This window comes from Salmo salar, chromosome 25, assembly GCF_965601325.2.
Source record: "Salmo salar chromosome 25, fSalSal1, whole genome shotgun sequence".
Taxonomy (NCBI): domain Eukaryota; kingdom Metazoa; phylum Chordata; class Actinopteri; order Salmoniformes; family Salmonidae; genus Salmo; species Salmo salar.
The window spans coordinates 46031516-46051874 of record NC_138315.1 but is presented as its reverse complement, the minus strand read 5'-3'; positions in this window follow the sequence as shown (position 1 = coordinate 46051874).

Here is a 20359-nt window from a genome sequence, read left to right as displayed (position 1 = left end):
GGTCAGGTCAGGGCTGGAGTAACACTACTGTCTGGTCATGTCAGGTCAGGGCTGGAGTAACACAACTGTCTGCTCAGGACAGGGCTGGAGTAACACTACTGTCTGGTCAGGTCAGGGCTGGAGTAACACTACTGCTTTCAGGTCAGGTCAGGGCTGGAGTAACACTACTGTCTTGTCAGGTCAGGTCAGGGCTGGAGTAACACTGCTGTCTGGTCAGGTCAGGGCTGGAGTAACACTACTGTCTGGTCAGGTCAGGTCAGGGCTGGAGTAACACTGCTGTCTGGTCAGGTCAGGGCTGGAGTAACACTGCTGTCTGGTCAGGTCAGGGCTGGAGTAACACTACTGTCAGGTCAGGTCAGGGCTGGAGTAACACTACTGTCTTGTCAGGTCAGGGCTGGAGTAACACTGCTGTCTGGTCAGGTCAGGGCTGGAGTAACACTACTGTCAGGTCAGGTCAGGTCAGGGCTGGAGCAATACTACTGTCTGGTCAGGTCAGGTCAGGGCTGGAGTAACACTACTGTCTTGTCAGGTAAGGTCAGGGCTAGAGTAACATTACTGTCTGGTCAGGTCAGGTCAGGGCTGGAGTAACACTGCTGTCTGGTCAGGTCAGGGCTGGAGTAACACTACTGTCTGGTCAGGTCAGGGCTGGAGTAACACTGCTGTCTGGTCAGGTCAGGGCTGGAGTAACACTACTGTCTGGTCAGGTCAGGTCAGGGCTGGAGTAACACTACTGTCTGGTCAGGTCAGGTCAGGGCTGGAGTAACACTGCTGTCTGGTCAGGTCAGGGCTGGAGTAACACTGCTGTCTGGTCAGGTCAGGGCTGGAGTAACACTACTGTCAGGTCAGGTCAGGGCTGGAGTAACACTACTGTCTGGTCAGGTCAGGTCAGGGCTGGAGGAACATTGCTGTCTGGTCAGGTCAGGGCTGGAGTAGCACTGCTGTCAGGTCAGGTCAGGGCTGGAGTAACACTACTGTCAGGTCAGGTCAGGGCTGGAGTAACACTACTGTCTGGTCGGGTCAGGGCTGCAGTAACACTACTGTCTGGTCAGGTCAGGGCTGGAGTAACACTACTGTCTGGTCAGGTCAGGGCTGGAGTAACACTACTGTCAGGTCAGGGCTGGAGTAACACTACTGTCTGGTCAGGTCAGGGCTGGAGTAACACTACTGTCTGGTCAGGTCAGGTCAGGGCTGGAGTAACACTACTGTCTGGTTAGGTCAGTTCAGGGCTGGAGTAACACTACTGTCTGGTCACGTCAGGTCAGGGCTGGAGTAACTCTACTGTCAGGTCAGGTCAGGGCTGGAGTAACACTACTGTCTGGTCAGGTCAGGGCTGGAGTAACACTACTGTCTGGTCAGGTCAGGGCTGGAGTAACACTACTGTCTGGTCAGGTCAGGGCTGGAGTAACACTACTGTCAGGTCAGGTCAGGGCTGGAGTAACACTACTGTCTGGTCAGGTCAGGGCTGAAGTAACACTACTGTCTGGCCAGGTCAGGTCAGGGCTGGAGTAACACTACTGTCTGGTCAGTTCAGGGCTGGAGTAACACTACTGTCTGGTCAGGTCAGGGCTGGAGTAAAACTGCTGTCTGGTCTGGTCAGGTCAGGGCTGGAGTAACACTACTGTCTGGTCAGGTCAGGGCTGGAGTAACACTACTGTCTGGTCAGGTCAGGTCAGGGCTGGAGTAACACTACTGTCTAGTCAGGTCAGGTCAGGGCTGGAGTAACACTACTGTCTGCTCAGGTCAGGGCTGGAGTAACACTACTGTCTGGTCAGGTCAGGGCTGGAGTAACACTACTGTCTGGTCACGTCAGGTCAGGGCTGGAGTAACTCTACTGTCAGGTCAGGTCAGGTCAGGGCTGGAGTAACACTACTGTCTGGTCACGTCAGGTCAGGGCTGGAGTAACTCTACTGTCAGTTCAGGTCAGGGCTGGAGTAACACTACTGTCTGGTCAGGTCAGGGCTGGAGTAACACTACTGTCAGGTCAGGGCTGGAGTAACACTACTGTCTGGTCAGGTCAGGGCTGGAGTAACACTACTGTCTGGCCAGGTCAGGTCAGGGCTGGAGTAAAACTACTGTCTGGTCAGGTCAGGGCAGGAGTAACACTGCTGTCTGGTCTGGTCAGGTCAGGGCTGGAGTAACACTACTGTCTGGTCATGTCAGGTCAGGGCTGGAGTAACACAACTGTCTGCTCATGTCAGGGCTGGAGTAACACTACTGTCTGGTCAGGTCAGGGCTGGAGTAACACTACTGCTTTCAGGTCAGGTCAGGGCTGGAGTAACACTACTGTCTGGTCAGGTCAGGTCAGGGCTGGAGTAACACTGCTGTCTGGTCAGGTCAGGGCTAGAGTAACACTGCTGTCTGGTCAGGTCAGGGCTGGAGTAACACTACTGTCAGGTCAGGTCAGGGCTGGAGTAACACTACTGTCTGGTCAGGTCAGGGCTGGAGTAACAATACTCTCTGGTCAGGTCAGGTCAGGGCTGGAGTAACACTGCTGTCTGGTCAGGTCAGGGCTGGAGTAGCACTGCTGTCAGGTCAGGTCAGGGCTGGAGTAACACTACTGTCAGGTCAGGTCAGGGCTGGAGTAACACTACTGTCTGGTCAGGTCAGGGCTGCAGTAACACTACTGTCTGGTCAGGTCAGGGCTGGAGTAACACTACTCTCTGGTCAGGTCAGGGCTGGAGTAACACTACTCTCTGGTCAGGTCAGGGCTGGAGTAACACTACTGTCTGGTCTGGTCAGGTCAGGGCTGGAATAACACTGCTGTCTAGTCAGTTCAGGGCTGGAGTAACACTACTGTCTGGTCAGGTCAGGGCTGGAGTAACACTACTGTCTGGTCAGGTCAGGGCTGGAGTAACACTACTGTCTGGTCAGGTCAGGGCTGGAGTAACACTACTGTCTGGTCAGGTCAGGTCAGGGCTGGAGTAACACTACTGTCTGGTCAGGTCAGGGCTGGAGTAACACTACTGTCTGGTCAGGTCAGGTCAGGTCAGGTCAGGGCTGGAGTAACACTGCTGTCTGGTCAGGTCAGGGCTGGAGTAACACTGCTGTCAGGTCAGGTCAGGGCTGGAGTAACACTACTGTCAGGTCAGGTCAGGGCTGGAGTAACACTACTGTCTGATCAGGTCAGGGCTGGAGTAACACTACTGTCAGGTCAGGTCAGGGCTGGAGTAACACTACTGTCTGGTCAGGTCAGGGCTGCAGTGGCACTACTGTCTGGTCAGGTCAGGGCTGGAGTAACACTACTGTCTGGTCAGGTCAGAGATGGAGTAACACTGCTGTCTGGTCAGGTCAGGGCTGGAGGAAGACTACTGTCTGGTCAGGTCAGGGATGGAGTAACACTACTGTCTGGTCAGGTTAGGGCTGGAGTAACACTACTGTCTGGTCAGGTCAGGGCTGGAGTAACACTACTGTCTGGTCAGGTCAGGGCTGGAGTAACACTACTGTCTGGTCAGGTCAGGGCTGGATGTAACACTACTGTCTGGTCTGGTCAGGTCAGGGCTGGAGTAACACTACTGTCTGGTCAGGTCAGGGCTGGAGTAACACTACTGTCTGGTCATGTCAGGTCAGAGCTGGAGTAACACAACTGTCTGCTCAGGTCAGGGCTGGAGTAACACTACTGTCTGGTCAGGTCAGGGCTGGAGTAACACTACTGCTTTCAGGTCAGGTCAGGGCTGGAGTAACACTACTGTCTGGTCAGGTCAGGTCAGGGCTGGAGTAGCACTGCTGTCTGGTCAGGTCAGGGCTGGAGTAACACTGCTGTCTGGTCAGGTCAGGGCTGGAGTAACACTACTGTCAGGTCAGGTCAGGGCTGGAGTAACACTACTGTCTGGTCAGGTCAGGGCTGGAGTAACACTACTCTCTGGTCAGGTCAGGTCAGGGCTGGAGTAACACTGCTGTCTGGTCAGGTCAGGGCTGGAGTAGCACTGCTGTCAGGTCAGGTCAGGGCTGGAGTAACACTACTGTCAGGTCAGGTCAGGGCTGGAGTAACACTACTGTCTGGTCAGGTCAGGGCTGCAGTAACACTACTGTCTGGTCAGGTCAGGGCTGGAGTAACACTACTCTCTGGTCAGGTCAGGGCTGGAGTAACACTACTGTCTGGTCTGGTCAGGTCAGGGCTGGAATAACACTGCTGTCTAGTCAGTTCAGGGCTGGAGTAACACTACTGTCTGGTCAGGTCAGGGCTGGAGTAACACTACTGTCTGGTCAGGTCAGGTCAGGGCTGGAGTAACACTACTGACTGGTCAGGTCAGGGCTGGAGTAACACTACTGTCTGGTCAGGTCAGGTCAGGGCTGGAGTAACACTACTGTCTGGTCAGGTCAGGGCTGGAGTAAAACTACTGTCAGGTCAGGTCAGGGCTGGAGTAACACTACTGTCAGGTCAGGTCAGGGCTGGAGTAATACTACTGTCTGGTCAGGTCAGGGCTGGAGTAATACTACTGTCTGGTCAGGTCAGGTCAGGGCTGGAGTAAAACTACTGTCTGGTCAGGTCAGGTCAGGGCTGGAGTAACACTACTGTCTATTCACGTCAGGTCAGGGCTGGAGTAACTCTACTGTCAGGTCAGGTCAGGGCTGGAGTAACACTACTGTCTGGTCAGGTCAGGGCTGGAGTAACACTACTGTCTGGTCAGGTCAGGGCTGGAGTAACACTACTGTCAGGTCAGGTCAGGGCTGGAGTAACACGACTGTCTGGTCAGGTCAGGGCTGGAGTAACACTGCTGTCTGGTCAGGTCAGGGCTGGAGTAGCACTGCTGTCAGGTCAGGGCTGGAGTAACACTACTGTCAGGTCAGGTCAGGGCTGGAGTAACACTACTGTCTGGTCAGGTCAGGGCTGCAGTAACACTACTGTCTGGTCAGGTCAGGGCTGGAGTAACACTACTCTCTGGTCAGGTCAGGGCTGGAGTAACACTACTGTCTGGTCTGGTCAGGTCAGGGCTGGAATAACACTGCTGTCTAGTCAGTTCAGGGCTGGAGTAACACTACTGTCTGGTCAGGTCAGGGCTGGAGTAACACTACTGTCTGGTCAGGTCAGGTCAGGGCTGGAGTAACACTACTGTCTGGTCAGGTCAGGGCTGGAGTAACACTACTGTCTGGTCAGGTCAGGGCTGGAGTAACACTACTGTCTGGTCAGGTCAGGGCTGGAGTAACACTACTGTCTGGTCAGGTCAGGGCTGGAGTAACACTACTGTCTGGTCAGGTCAGGTCAGGGCTGGAGTAAAACTACTGTCAGGTCAGGTCAGGTCAGGGCTGGAGTAACACTACTGTCAGGTCAGGTCAGGGCTGGAGTAATACTACTGTCTGGTCAGGTCAGGTCAGGGCTGGAGTAAAACTACTGTCTGGTCAGGTCAGGTCAGGGCTGGAGTAACACTACTGTCTATTCACGTCAGGTCAGGGCTGGAGTAACTCTACTGTCAGGTCAGGTCAGGGCTGGAGTAACACTACTGTCTGGTCAGGTCAGGGCTGGAGTAACACTACTGTCTGGTCAGGTCAGGGCTGGAGTAACACTACTGTCAGGTCAGGTCAGGGCTGGAGTAACACGACTGTCTGGTCAGGTCAGGGCTGGAGTAACACTACCGTCTGGCCAGGTCAGGTCAGGGCTGGAGTAACACTACTGCCTGGTCAGGTCAGGGATGGAGTAACACTACTGTCTGGTCAGGTCAGGGCTGGAGTAACACTGCTGTCTGGTCTGGTCAGGTCAGGGCTGGAGTAACACTACTGTCTGGTCAGGTCAGGTCAGGGCTGGAGTAACACTACTGTCAGGTCAGGTCAGGGCTGGAGTAACACGACTGTCTGGTCAGGTCAGGGCTGGAGTAACACTGCTGTCTGGTCAGGTCAGGGCTGGAGTAGCACTGCTGTCAGGTCAGGGCTGGAGTAACACTACTGTCAGGTCAGGTCAGGGCTGGAGTAACACTACTGTCTGGTCAGGTCAGGGCTGCAGTAACACTATTGTCTGGTCAGGTCAGGGCTGGAGTAACACTACTCTCTGGTCAGGTCAGGGCTGGAGTAACACTACTGTCTGGTCTGGTCAGGTCAGGGCTGGAATAACACTGCTGTCTAGTCAGTTCAGGGCTGGAGTAACACTACTGTCTGGTCAGGTCAGGGCTGGAGTAACACTACTGTCTGGTCAGGTCAGGTCAGGGCTGGAGTAACACTACTGTCTGGTCAGGTCAGGGCTGGAGTAACACTACTGTCTGGTCAGGTCAGGGCTGGAGTAACACTACTGTCTGGTCAGGTCAGGGCTGGAGTAACACTACTGTCTGGTCAGGTCAGGTCAGGGCTGGAGTAAAACTACTGTCAGGTCAGGTCAGGTCAGGGCTGGAGTAACACTACTGTCAGGTCAGGTCAGGGCTGGAGTAATACTACTGTCTGGTCAGGTCAGGTCAGGGCTGGAGTAAAACTACTGTCTGGTCAGGTCAGGTCAGGGCTGGAGTAACACTACTGTCTATTCACGTCAGGTCAGGGCTGGAGAACTCTACTGTCAGGTCAGGTCAGGGCTGGAGTAACACTACTGTCTGGTCAGGTCAGGGCTGGAGTAACACTACTGTCTGGTCAGGTCAGGGCTGGAGTAACACTACTGTCAGGTCAGGTCAGGGCTGGAGTAACACGACTGTCTGGTCAGGTCAGGGCTGGAGTAACACTACCGTCTGGCCAGGTCAGGTCAGGGCTGGAGTAACACTACTGCCTGGTCAGGTCAGGGATGGAGTAACACTACTGTCTGGTCAGGTCAGGGCTGGAGTAACACTGCTGTCTGGTCTGGTCAGGTCAGGGCTGGAGTAACACTACTGTCTGGTCAGGTCAGGTCAGGGCTGGAGTAACACTACTGTCTAGTCAGGTCAGGTCAGGGCTGGAGTAACACTACTGTCTGCTCAGGTCAGGGCTGGAGTAACACTACTGTCTGGTCAGGTCAGGGCTGGAGTAACACTACTGTCTGGTCACGTCAGGTCAGGGCTGGAGTAACTCTACTGTCAGGTCAGGTCAGGTCAGGGCTGGAGTAACACTACTGTCTGGTCACGTCAGGTCAGGGCTGGAGTAACACTACTGTCAGGTCAGGTCAGGGCTGGAGTAACACTACTGTCTGGTCAGGTCAGGGCTGGAGTAACACTACTGTCTGGTCAGGTCAGGGCTGGAGTAACACAACTCTCTGGTCAGGTCAGGGCTGGAGTAACACTACTGTCAGGTCAGGTCAGGGCTGGAGTAAAACTACTGTCAGGTCAGGTCAGGTCAGGGCTGGAGTAACACTACTGTCAGGTCAGGTCAGGGCTGGAGTAATACTACTGTCTGGTCAGGTCAGGTCAGGGCTGGAGTAAAACTACTGTCTGGTCAGGTCAGGTCAGGGCTGGAGTAACACTACTGTCTATTCACGTCAGGTCAGGGCTGGAGTAACTCTACTGTCAGGTCAGGTCAGGGCTGGAGTAACACTACTGTCTGGTCAGGTCAGGGCTGGAGTAACACTACTGTCTGGTCAGGTCAGGGCTGGAGTAACACTACTGTCAGGTCAGGTCAGGGCTGGAGTAACACGACTGTCTGGTCAGGTCAGGGCTGGAGTAACACTACCGTCTGGCCAGGTCAGGTCAGGGCTGGAGTAACACTACTGCCTGGTCAGGTCAGGGATGGAGTAACACTGCTGTCTGGTCTGGTCAGGTCAGGGCTGGAGTAACACTACTGTCTGGTCAGGTCAGGTCAGGGCTGGAGTAACACTACTGTCTAGTCAGGTCAGGTCAGGGCTGGAGTAACACTACTGTCTGCTCAGGTCAGGGCTGGAGTAACACTACTGTCTGGTCAGGTCAGGGCTGGAGTAACACTACTGTCTGGTCACGTCAGGTCAGGGCTGGAGTAACTCTACTGTCAGGTCAGGTCAGGTCAGGGCTGGAGTAACACTACTGTCTGGTCACGTCAGGTCAGGGCTGGAGTAACACTACTGTCAGGTCAGGTCAGGGCTGGAGTAACACTACTGTCTGGTCAGGTCAGGGCTGGAGTAACACTACTGTCTGGTCAGGTCAGGGCTGGAGTAACACAACTCTCTGGTCAGGTCAGGGCTGGAGTAACACTACTGTCTGGTCTGGTCAGGTCAGGGCTGGAATAACACTACTGTCTGGTCAGGTCAGGGCTGGAGTAACACTACTGTCTGGTCAGGTCAGGGCTGGAGTAACACTACTGTCTGGTCAGGTCAGGTCAGGGCTGGAGTAACACTACTGTCTGGTCAGGTCAGGGCTGGAGTAACACTACTCTCTGGTCAGGTCAGGGCTGGAGTAACACTACTGTCTGGTCAGGTCAGGGCTGGAGTAACACTACTGTCTGGTCAGGTCAGGGCTGGAGTAACACTACTGTCTGGTCAGGTCAGGGCTGGAGTAACACTACTGTCTGGTCAGGTCAGGGCTGGAGTAACACAACTCTCTGGTCAGGTCAGGGCTGGAGTAACACTACTGTCTGGTCTGGTCAGGTCAGGGCTGGAATAACACTACTGTCTGGTCAGGTCAGGGCTGGAGTAACACTACTGTCTGGTCAGGTCAGGGCTGGAGTAACACTACTGTCTGGTCAGGTCAGGTCAGGGCTGGAGTAACACTACTGTCTGGTCAGGTCAGGGCTGGAGTAACACTACTGTCTGGTCAGGTCAGGTCAGGTCAGGGCTGGAGTAACACTGCTGTCTGGTCAGGTCAGGGCTGGAGTAACACTGCTGTCAGGTCAGGTCAGGGCTGGAGTAACACTACTGTCAGGTCAGGTCAGGGCTGGAGTAACACTACTGTCTGATCAGGTCAGGGCTGGAGTAACACTACTGTCTGGTCAGGTCAGGGCTGCAGTGGCACTACTGTCTGGTCAGGTCAGCGCTGGAGTAACACTACTGTCTGGTCAGGTCAGAGCTGGAGTAACACTGCTGTCTGGTCAGGTCAGGGCTGGAGGAAGACTACTGTCTGGTCAGGTCAGGGATGGAGTAACACTACTGTCTGGTCAGGTTAGGGCTGGAGTAACACTACTGTCTGGTCAGGTCAGGGCTGGAGTAACACTACTGTCTGGTCAGGTCAGGGCTGGAGTAACACTACTGTCTGGTCAGGTCAGGGCTGGAGTAACACTACTGTCTGGTCTGGTCAGGTCAGGGCTGGAGTAACACTACTGTCTGGTCACGTCAGGTCAGGGCTGGAGTAACACTACTGTCTGGTCTGGTCAGGTCAGGGCTGGAGTAACACTACTGTCTGGTCACGTCAGGTCAGGGCTGGAGTAACACTACTGTCTGGTCACGTCAGGTCAGGGCTGGAGTAACTCTACTGTCAGGTCAGGTCAGGGCTGGAGTAACACTACTGTCTGGTCAGGTCAGGGCTGGAGTAACACTACTGTCAGGTCAGGGCTGGAGTAACACTACTGTCTGGCCAGGTCAGGTCAGGGCTGGAGTAACACTACTGTCTGGTCAGGTCAGGGCTGGAGTAACACTGCTGTCTGGTCTGGTCAGGTCAGGGCTGGAGTAACACTACTGTCTGGTCAGGTCAGGGCTGGAGTAACACTACTGTCTGGTCAGGTCAGGGCTGGAGTAACACTACTGTCTGGTCATGTCAGGTCAGGGCTGGAGTAACACAACTGTCTGCTCAGGTCAGGGCTGGAGTAACACTACTGTCTGGTCAGGTCAGGGCTGGAGTAACACTACTGCTTTCAGGTCAGGTCAGGGCTGGAGTAACACTACTGTCTGGTCAGGTCAGGTCAGGGCTGGAGTAACACTGCTGTCTGGTCAGGTCAGGGCTGGAGTAACACTGCTGTCTGGTCAGGTCAGGGCTGGAGTAACACTACTGTCAGGTCAGGTCAGGGCTGGAGTAACACTACTGTCTGGTCAGGTCAGGGCTGGAGTAACACTACTCTCTGGTCAGGTCAGGTCAGGGCTGGAGTAACACTGCTGTCTGGTCAGGTCAGGGCTGGAGTAGCACTGCTGTCAGGTCAGGTCAGGGCTGGAGTAACACTACTGTCAGGTCAGGTCAGGGCTGGAGTAACACTTCTGTCTGGTCAGGTCAGGGCTGCAGTAACACTACTGTCTGGTCAGGTCAGGGCTGGAGTAACACTACTGTCTGGTCAGGTCAGGGCTGGAGTAACACTACTGTCTGGTCTGGTCAGGTCAGGGCTGGAGTAACACTACTGTCTGGTCACGTCAGGTCAGGGCTGGAGTAACACTACTGTCTGGTCTGGTCAGGTCAGGGCTGGAGTAACACTACTGTCTGGTCACGTCAGGTCAGGGCTGGAGTAACACTACTGTCTGGTCACGTCAGGTCAGGGCTGGAGTAACTCTACTGTCAGGTCAGGTCAGGGCTGGAGTAACACTACTGTCTGGTCAGGTCAGGGCTGGAGTAACACTACTGTCAGGTCAGGGCTGGAGTAACACTACTGTCTGGCCAGGTCAGGTCAGGGCTGGAGTAACACTACTGTCTGGTCAGGTCAGGGCTGGAGTAACACTGCTGTCTGGTCTGGTCAGGTCAGGGCTGGAGTAACACTACTGTCTGGTCAGGTCAGGGCTGGAGTAACACTACTGTCTGGTCAGGTCAGGGCTGGAGTAACACTACTGTCTGGTCATGTCAGGTCAGGGCTGGAGTAACACAACTGTCTGCTCAGGTCAGGGCTGGAGTAACACTACTGTCTGGTCAGGTCAGGGCTGGAGTAACACTACTGCTTTCAGGTCAGGTCAGGGCTGGAGTAACACTACTGTCTGGTCAGGTCAGGTCAGGGCTGGAGTAACACTGCTGTCTGGTCAGGTCAGGGCTGGAGTAACACTGCTGTCTGGTCAGGTCAGGGCTGGAGTAACACTACTCTCTGGTCAGGTCAGGGCTGGAGTAACACTACTGTCTGGTCTGGTCAGGTCAGGGCTGGAATAACACTACTGTCTGGTCAGGTCAGGGCTGGAGTAACACTACTGTCTGGTCAGGTCAGGGCTGGAGTAACACTACTGTCTGGTCAGGTCAGGTCAGGGCTGGAGTAACACTACTGTCTGGTCAGGTCAGGGCTGGAGTAACACTACTGTCTGGTCAGGTCAGGTCAGGTCAGGGCTGGAGTAACACTGCTGTCTGGTCAGGTCAGGGCTGGAGTAACACTGCTGTCAGGTCAGGTCAGGGCTGGAGTAACACTACTGTCAGGTCAGGTCAGGGCTGGAGTAACACTACTGTCTGATCAGGTCAGGGCTGGAGTAACACTACTGTCTGGTCAGGTCAGGGCTGCAGTGGCACTACTGTCTGGTCAGGTCAGCGCTGGAGTAACACTACTGTCTGGTCAGGTCAGAGCTGGAGTAACACTGCTGTCTGGTCAGGTCAGGGCTGGAGGAAGACTACTGTCTGGTCAGGTCAGGGATGGAGTAACACTACTGTCTGGTCAGGTTAGGGCTGGAGTAACACTACTGTCTGGTCAGGTCAGGGCTGGAGTAACACTACTGTCTGGTCAGGTCAGGGCTGGAGTAACACTACTGTCTGGTCAGGTCAGGGCTGGAGTAACACTACTGTCTGGTCTGGTCAGGTCAGGGCTGGAGTAACACTACTGTCTGGTCACGTCAGGTCAGGGCTGGAGTAACACTACTGTCTGGTCTGGTCAGGTCAGGGCTGGAGTAACACTACTGTCTGGTCACGTCAGGTCAGGGCTGGAGTAACACTACTGTCTGGTCACGTCAGGTCAGGGCTGGAGTAACTCTACTGTCAGGTCAGGTCAGGGCTGGAGTAACACTACTGTCTGGTCAGGTCAGGGCTGGAGTAACACTACTGTCAGGTCAGGGCTGGAGTAACACTACTGTCTGGCCAGGTCAGGTCAGGGCTGGAGTAACACTACTGTCTGGTCAGGTCAGGGCTGGAGTAACACTGCTGTCTGGTCTGGTCAGGTCAGGGCTGGAGTAACACTACTGTCTGGTCAGGTCAGGGCTGGAGTAACACTACTGTCTGGTCAGGTCAGGGCTGGAGTAACACTACTGTCTGGTCATGTCAGGTCAGGGCTGGAGTAACACAACTGTCTGCTCAGGTCAGGGCTGGAGTAACACTACTGTCTGGTCAGGTCAGGGCTGGAGTAACACTACTGCTTTCAGGTCAGGTCAGGGCTGGAGTAACACTACTGTCTGGTCAGGTCAGGTCAGGGCTGGAGTAACACTGCTGTCTGGTCAGGTCAGGGCTGGAGTAACACTGCTGTCTGGTCAGGTCAGGGCTGGAGTAACACTACTGTCAGGTCAGGTCAGGGCTGGAGTAACACTACTGTCTGGTCAGGTCAGGGCTGGAGTAACACTACTCTCTGGTCAGGTCAGGTCAGGGCTGGAGTAACACTGCTGTCTGGTCAGGTCAGGGCTGGAGTAGCACTGCTGTCAGGTCAGGTCAGGGCTGGAGTAACACTACTGTCAGGTCAGGTCAGGGCTGGAGTAACACTTCTGTCTGGTCAGGTCAGGGCTGCAGTAACACTACTGTCTGGTCAGGTCAGGGCTGGAGTAACACTACTGTCTGGTCAGGTCAGGGCTGGAGTAACACTACTGTCTGGTCTGGTCAGGTCAGGGCTGGAGTAACACTACTGTCTGGTCACGTCAGGTCAGGGCTGGAGTAACACTACTGTCTGGTCTGGTCAGGTCAGGGCTGGAGTAACACTACTGTCTGGTCACGTCAGGTCAGGGCTGGAGTAACACTACTGTCTGGTCACGTCAGGTCAGGGCTGGAGTAACTCTACTGTCAGGTCAGGTCAGGGCTGGAGTAACACTACTGTCTGGTCAGGTCAGGGCTGGAGTAACACTACTGTCAGGTCAGGGCTGGAGTAACACTACTGTCTGGCCAGGTCAGGTCAGGGCTGGAGTAACACTACTGTCTGGTCAGGTCAGGGCTGGAGTAACACTACTGTCTGGTCTGGTCAGGTCAGGGCTGGAGTAACACTACTGCTTTCAGGTCAGGTCAGGGCTGGAGTAACACTACTGTCTGGTCAGGTCAGGTCAGGGCTGGAGTAACACTGCTGTCTGGTCAGGTCAGGGCTGGAGTAACACTGCTGTCTGGTCAGGTCAGGGCTGGAGTAACACTACTGTCAGGTCAGGTCAGGGCTGGAGTAACACTACTGTCTGGTCAGGTCAGGGCTGGAGTAACACTACTCTCTGGTCAGGTCAGGTCAGGGCTGGAGTAACACTGCTGTCTGGTCAGGTCAGGGCTGGAGTAGCACTGCTGTCAGGTCAGGTCAGGGCTGGAGTAACACTACTGTCAGGTCAGGTCAGGGCTGGAGTAACACTTCTGTCTGGTCAGGTCAGGGCTGCAGTAACACTACTGTCTGGTCAGGTCAGGGCTGGAGTAACACTACTCTCTGGTCAGGTCAGGGCTGGAGTAACACTACTGTCTGGTCAGGTCAGGTCAGGGCTGGAGTAACACTACTGTCTGGTCAGGTCAGGGCTGGAGTAACACTGCTGTCAGGTCAGGTCAGGGCTGGAGTAACACTACTGTCAGGTCAGGTCAGGGCTGGAGTAACACTACTGTCTGATCAGGTCAGGGCTGGAGTAACACTACTGTCAGGTCAGGTCAGGGCTGGAGTAACACTACTGTCTGGTCAGGTCAGGGCTGCAGTGGCACTACTGTCTGGTTAGGTCAGGGCTGGAGTAACACTACTGTCTGGTCAGGTCAGAGCTGGAGTAACACTGCTGTCTGGTGAGGTCAGGGCTGGAGGAAGACTACTGTCTGGTCAGGTCAGGGATGGAGTAACACTACTGTCTGGTCAGGTTAGGGCTGGAGTAACACTACTGTCTGGTCAGGTCAGGGCTGGAGTAACACTACTGTCTGGTCAGGTCAGGGCTGGAGTAACACTACTGTCTGGTCAGGTCAGGGCTGGAGTAACACTACTGTCTGGTCTGGTCAGGTCAGGGCTGGAGTAACACTACTGTCTGGTCACGTCAGGTCAGGGCTGGAGTAACACTACTGTCTGGTCACGTCAGGTCAGGGCTGGAGTAACACTACTGTCTGGTCACGTCAGGTCAGGGCTGGAGTAACTCTACTGTCAGGTCAGGTCAGGGCTGGAGTAACACTACTGTCTGGTCAGGTCAGGGCTGGAGTAAAACTACTGTCAGGTCAGGGCTGGAGTAACACTACTGTCTGGCCAGGTCAGGTCAGGGCTGGAGTAACACTACTGTCTGGTCAGGTCAGGGCTGGAGTAACACTGCTGTCTGGTCTGGTCAGGTCAGGGCTGGAGTAACACTACTGTCTGGTCAGGTCAGGGCTGGAGTAACACTACTGTCTGGTCAGGTCAGGGCTGGAGTAACACTACTGTCTGGTCATGTCAGGTCAGGGCTGGAGTAACACAACTGTCTGCTCAGGTCAGGGCTGGAGTAACACTACTGTCTGGTCAGGTCAGGGCTGGAGTAACACTACTGCTTTCAGGTCAGGTCAGGGCTGGAGTAACACTACTGTCTGGTCAGGTCAGGTCAGGGCTTGAGTAACACTGCTGTCTGGTCAGGTCAGGGCTGGAGTAACACTACTGTCAGGTCAGGTCAGGGCTGGAGTAACACTACTGTCTGGTCAGGTCAGGGCTGGAGTAACACTACTCTCTGGTCAGGTCAGGTCAGGGCTGGAGTAACACTACTCTCTGGTCAGGTCAGGTCAGGGCTGGAGTAACACTGCTGTCTGGTCAGGTCAGGGATGGAGTAACACTACTGTCAGGTCAGGTCAGGGCTGGAGTAACACTTCTGTCTGGTCAGGTCATGGCTGGAGTAACACTACTGTCTGGTCTGGTCAGGTCAGGGCTGGAATAACACTGCTGTCTAGTCAGTTCAGGGCTGGAGTAACACTACTGTCTGGTCAGGTCAGGGCTGGAGTAACACTACTGTCTGGTTAGGTCAGGTCAGGGCTGGAGTAACACTACTGTCTGGTCAGGTCAGGGCTGGAGTAACACTACTGTCTGGTCAGGTCAGGTCAGGGCTGGAGTAACACTACTGTCTGGTCAGGTCAGGGCTGGAGTAACACTACTGTCTGGTCAGGTCAGGTCAGGGCTGGAGTAAAACTACTGTCAGGTCAGGTCAGGTCAGGGCTGGAGTAACACTACTGTCAGGTCAGGTCAGGGCTGGAGTAATACTACTGTCTGGTCAGGTCAGGTCAGGGCTGGAGTAAAACTACTGTCTGGTCAGGTCAGGTCAGGGCTGGAGTAACACTACTGTCTGGTCACGTCAGGTCAGGGCTGGAGTAACTCTACTGTCAGGTCAGGTCAGGGCTGGAGAAACACGACTGTCTGGTCAGGTCAGGGCTGGAGTAACACTACCGTCTGGCCAGGTCAGGTCAGGGCTGGAGTAACACTACTGCCTGGTCAGGTCAGGGCTGGAGTAACACTACTGTCTGGTCAGGTCAGGGCTGGAGTAACACTGCTGTCTGGTCTGGTCAGGTCAGGGCTGGAGTAACACTACTGTCTGGTCAGGTCAGGTCAGGGCTGGAGTAACACTACTGTCTGGTCAGGTCAGGTCAGGGCTGGAGTAACACTACTGTCTGCTCAGGTCAGGGCTGGAGTAACACTACTGTCTGGTCAGGTCAGGGCTGGAGTAACACTACTGCTTTCAGGTCAGGTCAGGGCTGGAGTAACACTACTGTCTGGTCAGGTCAGGTCAGGTCAGGGCTGGAGTAACACTGCTGTCTGGTCAGGTCAGGGCTGGAGTAACACTACTGTCTGGTCAGGTCAGGTCAGGTCAGGGCTGGAGTAACACTGCTGTCTGGTCAGGTCAGGGCTGGAGTAACACTGCTGTCTGGTCAGGTCAGGGCTGGAGTAACACTACTGTCAGGTCAGGTCAGGGCTGGAGTAACACTGCTGTCTGGTCAGGTCAGGTCTGGAGTAGCACTGCTGTCAGGTAAGGTCAAGGCTGGAGTAACACTACTGTCTGGTCAGGTCAGGGCTGGAGTAACACTACTGTCTGGTCAGGTCAGGGCTGGAGTAACACTACTGTCTGGTCAGGTCAGGGCTGGAGTAACACTACTGTCTGGTCAGGTCAGGGCTGGAGTAACACTACTGTCTGGTCAGGTCAGGTCAGGTCAGGGCTGGAGTAACACTGCTGTCTGGTCAGGTCAGGGCTGGAGTAACACTGCTGTCAGGTCAGGTCAGGGCTGGAGTAACACTGCTGTCAGGTCAGGTCAGGGCTGGAGTAACACTACTGTCAGGTCAGGTCAGGGCTGGAGTAACACTACTGTCTGATTAGTCAGGGCTGGAGTAACACTACTGTCAGGTCAGGTCAGGGCTGGAGTAACACTACTGTCTGGTCAGGTCAGGGCTGCAGTGGCACTACTGTCTGGTCAGGTCAGGGCTGGAGTAACACTACTGTCTGGTCAGGTCAGAGCTGGAGTAACACTGCTGTCTGGTCAGGTCAGGGCTGGAGGAAGACTACTGTCTGGTCAGGTCAGGGATGGAGTAACACTACTGTCTGGTCAGGTCAGGGCGGAAGTAACACTACTCTCTGGTCAGGTCAGGGCTGGAGTAACACTACTGTCTGGTCAGGTCAGGGCTGGAGTAACACTACTGTCTGGTCTGGTCAGGTCAGGGCTGTAGTAACACTACTGTCTTGTCTGGTCAGGTCAGGGCTGGAGTAACACTACTGTCTGGTCACGTCAGGTCAGGGCTGGAGTAACTCTACTGTCTGGTCAGGTCAGGGCTGGAGTAACACTACTGTCAGGTCAGGGCTGGAGTAACACTACTGTCTGGTCAGGTCAGGGCTGGAGTAACACTACTGTCTGGCCAGGTCAGGTCAGGGCTGGAGTAACACTACTGTCTGGTCAGGTCAGGGCTGGAGTAACACTGCTGTCTGGTCTGGTCAGGTCAGGGCTGGAGTAACACTACTGTCTGGTCAGGTCAGGGCTGGAGTAACACTACTGTCTGGTCAGGTCAGGGCTGGAGTAACACTACTGTCTGGTCATGTCAGGTCAGGGCTGGAGTAACACAACTGTCTGCTCAGGTCAGGGCTGGAGTAACACTACTGTCTGGTCAGGTCAGGGCTGGAGTAACACTACTGCTTTCAGGTCAGGTCAGGGCTGGAGTAACACTACTGTCTGGTCAGGTCAGGTCAGGGCTGGAGTAACACTGCTGTCTGGTCAGGTCAGGGCTGGAGTAACACTGCTGTCTGGTCAGGTCAGGGCTGGAGTAACACTACTTTCAGGTCAGGTCAGGGCTGGAGTAACACTACTGTCTGGTCAGGTCAGGGCTGGAGTAACACTACTCTCTGGTCAGGTCAGGTCAGGGCTGGAGTAACACTGCTGTCTGGTCAGGTCAGGGCTGGAGTAGCACTGCTGTCAGGTCAGGTCAGGGCTGGAGTAACACTACTGTCAGGTCAGGTCAGGGCTGGAGTAACACTTCTGTCTGGTCAGGTCAGGGCTGCAGTAACACTACTGTCTGGTCAGGTCAGGGCTGGAGTAACACTACTCTCTGGTCAGGTCAGGGCTGGAGTAACACTACTGTCTGGTCTGGTCAGGTCAGGGCTGGAATAACACTGCTGTCTAGTCAGTTCAGGGCTGGAGTAACACTACTGTCTGGTCAGGTCAGGGCTGGAGTAACACTACTGTCTGGTTAGGTCAGGTCAGGGCTGGAGTAACACTACTGTCTGGTCAGGTCAGGGCTGGAGTAACACTACTGTCTGGTCAGGTCAGGTCAGGGCTGGAGTAACACTACTGTCTGGTCAGGTCAGGTCAGGGCTGGAGTAACACTACTGTCTGGTCAGGTCAGGTCAGGGCTGGAGTATAACTACTGTCAGGTCAGGTCAGGTCAGGGCTGGAGTAACACTACTTTCAGGTCAGGTCAGGGCTGGAGTAATACTACTGTCTGGTCAGGTCAGGTCAGGGCTGGAGTAAAACTACTGTCAGGTCAGGGCTGGAGTAACACTACTGTCTGGCCAGGTCAGGTCAGGGCTGGAGTAACACTACTGTCTGGTCAGGTCAGGGCTGGAGTAACACTGCTGTCTGGTCTGGTCAGGTCAGGGCTGGAGTAACACTACTGTCTTGTCAGGTCAGGGCTGGAGTAACACTACTGTCTGGTCAGGTCAGGGCTGGAGTAACACTACTGTCTGGTCATGTCAGGTCAGGGCTGGAGTAACACAACTGTCTGCTCAGGTCAGGGCTGGAGTAACACTACTGTCTGGTCAGGTCAGGGCTGGAGTAACACTACTGCTTTCAGGTCAGGTCAGGGCTGGAGTAACACTACTGTCTGGTCAGGTCAGGTCAGGGCTTGAGTAACACTGCTGTCTGGTCAGGTCAGGGCTGGAGTAACACTGCTGTCTGGTCAGGTCAGGGCTGGAGTAACACTACTGTCAGGTCAGGTCAGGGCTGGAGTAACACTACTGTCTGGTCAGGTCAGGGCTGGAGTAAGACTACTCTCTGGTCAGGTCAGGTCAGGTCTGGAGTAACACTGCTGTCTGGTCAGGTCAGGGCTGGAGTAGCACTGCTGTCAGGTCAGGTCAGGGCTGGAGTAACACTACTGTCAGGTCAGGTCAGGGCTGGAGTAACACTTCTGTCTGGTCAGGTCAGGGCTGGAGTAACACTACTGTCTGGTCTGGTCAGGTCAGGGCTGGAATAACACTGCTGTCTAGTCAGTTCAGGGCTGGAGTAACACTACTGTCTGGTCAGGTCAGGGCTGGAGTAACACTACTGTCTGGTTAGGTCAGGTCAGGGCTGGAGTAACACTACTGTCTGGTCAGGTCAGGGCTGGAGTAACACTACTGTCTGGTCAGGTCAGGTCAGGGCTGGAGTAACACTACTGTCTGGTCAGGTCAGGGCTGGAGTAACACTACTGTCTGGTCAGGTCAGGTCAGGGCTGGAGTAAAACTACTGTCAGGTCAGGTCAGGTCAGGGCTGGAGTAACACTACTGTCAGGTCAGGTCAGGGCTGGAGTAATACTACTGTCTGGTCAGGTCAGGTCAGGGCTGGAGTAAAACTACTGTCTGGTCAGGTCAGGTCAGGGCTGGAGTAACACTACTGTCTGGTCACGTCAGGTCAGGGCTGGAGTAACTCTACTGTCAGGTCAGGTCAGGGCTGGAGAAACACGACTGTCTGGTCAGGTCAGTGCTGGAGTAACACTACCGTCTGGCCAGGTCAGGTCAGGGCTGGAGTAACACTACTGCCTGGTCAGGTCAGGGCTGGAGTAACACTACTGTCTGGTCAGGTCAGGGCTGGAGTAACACTGCTGTCTGGTCTGGTCAGGTCAGGGCTGGAGTAACACTACTGTCTGGTCAGGTCAGGTCAGGGCTGGAGTAACACTACTGTCTGGTCAGGTCAGGTCAGGGCTGGAGTAACACTACTGTCTGCTCAGGTCAGGGCTGGAGTAACACTACTGTCTGGTCAGGTCAGGGCTGGAGTAACACTACTGCTTTCAGGTCAGGTCAGGGCTGGAGTAACACTACTGTCTGGTCAGGTCAGGTCAGGTCAGGGCTGGAGTAACACTGCTGTCTGGTCAGGTCAGGGCTGGAGTAACACTACTGTCTGGTCAGGTCAGGTCAGGTCAGGGCTGGAGTAACACTGCTGTCTGGTCAGGTCAGGGCTGGAGTAACACTGCTGTCTGGTCAGGTCAGGGCTGGAGTAACACTACTGTCAGGTCAGGTCAGGGCTGGAGTAACACTGCTGTCTGGTCAGGTCAGGTCTGGAGTAGCACTGCTGTCAGGTCAGGTCAGGGCTGGAGTAACACTACTGTCTGGTCAGGTCAGGGCTGGAGTAACACTACTGTCTGGTCAGGTCAGGGCTGGAGTAACACTACTGTCTGGTCAGGTCAGGTCAGGGCTGGAGTAACACTACTGTCTGGTCAGGTCAGGGCTGGAGTAACACTACTGTCTGGTCAGGTCAGGTCAGGTCAGGGCTGGAGTAACACTGCTGTCTGGTCAGGTCAGGGCTGGAGTAACACTGCTGTCAGGTCAGGTCAGGGCTGGAGTAACACTGCTGTCTGGTCAGGTCAGGGCTGGAGTAACACTACTGTCAGGTCAGGTCAGGGCTGGAGTAACACTGCTGTCTGGTCAGGTCAGGTCTGGAGTAGCACTGCTGTCAGGTCAGGTCAAGGCTGGAGTAACTCTACTGTCTGGTCAGGTCAGGGCTGGAGTAACACTACTGTCTGGTCAGGTCAGGGCTGGAGTAACACTACTGTCTGGTCAGGTCAGGTCAGGGCTGGAGTAACACTACTGTCTGGTCAGGTCAGGGCTGGAGTAACACTACTGTCTGGTCAGGTCAGGTCAGGTCAGGGCTGGAGTAACACTGCTGTCTGGTCAGGTCAGGGCTGGAGTAACACTGCTGTCAGGTCAGGTCAGGGCTGGAGTAACACTGCTGTCAGGTCAGGTCAGGGCTGGAGTAACACTACTGTCAGGTCAGGTCAGGGCTGGAGTAACACTACTGTCTGATTAGTCAGGGCTGGAGTAACACTACTGTCAGGTCAGGTCAGGGCTGGAGTAACACTACTGTCTGGTCAG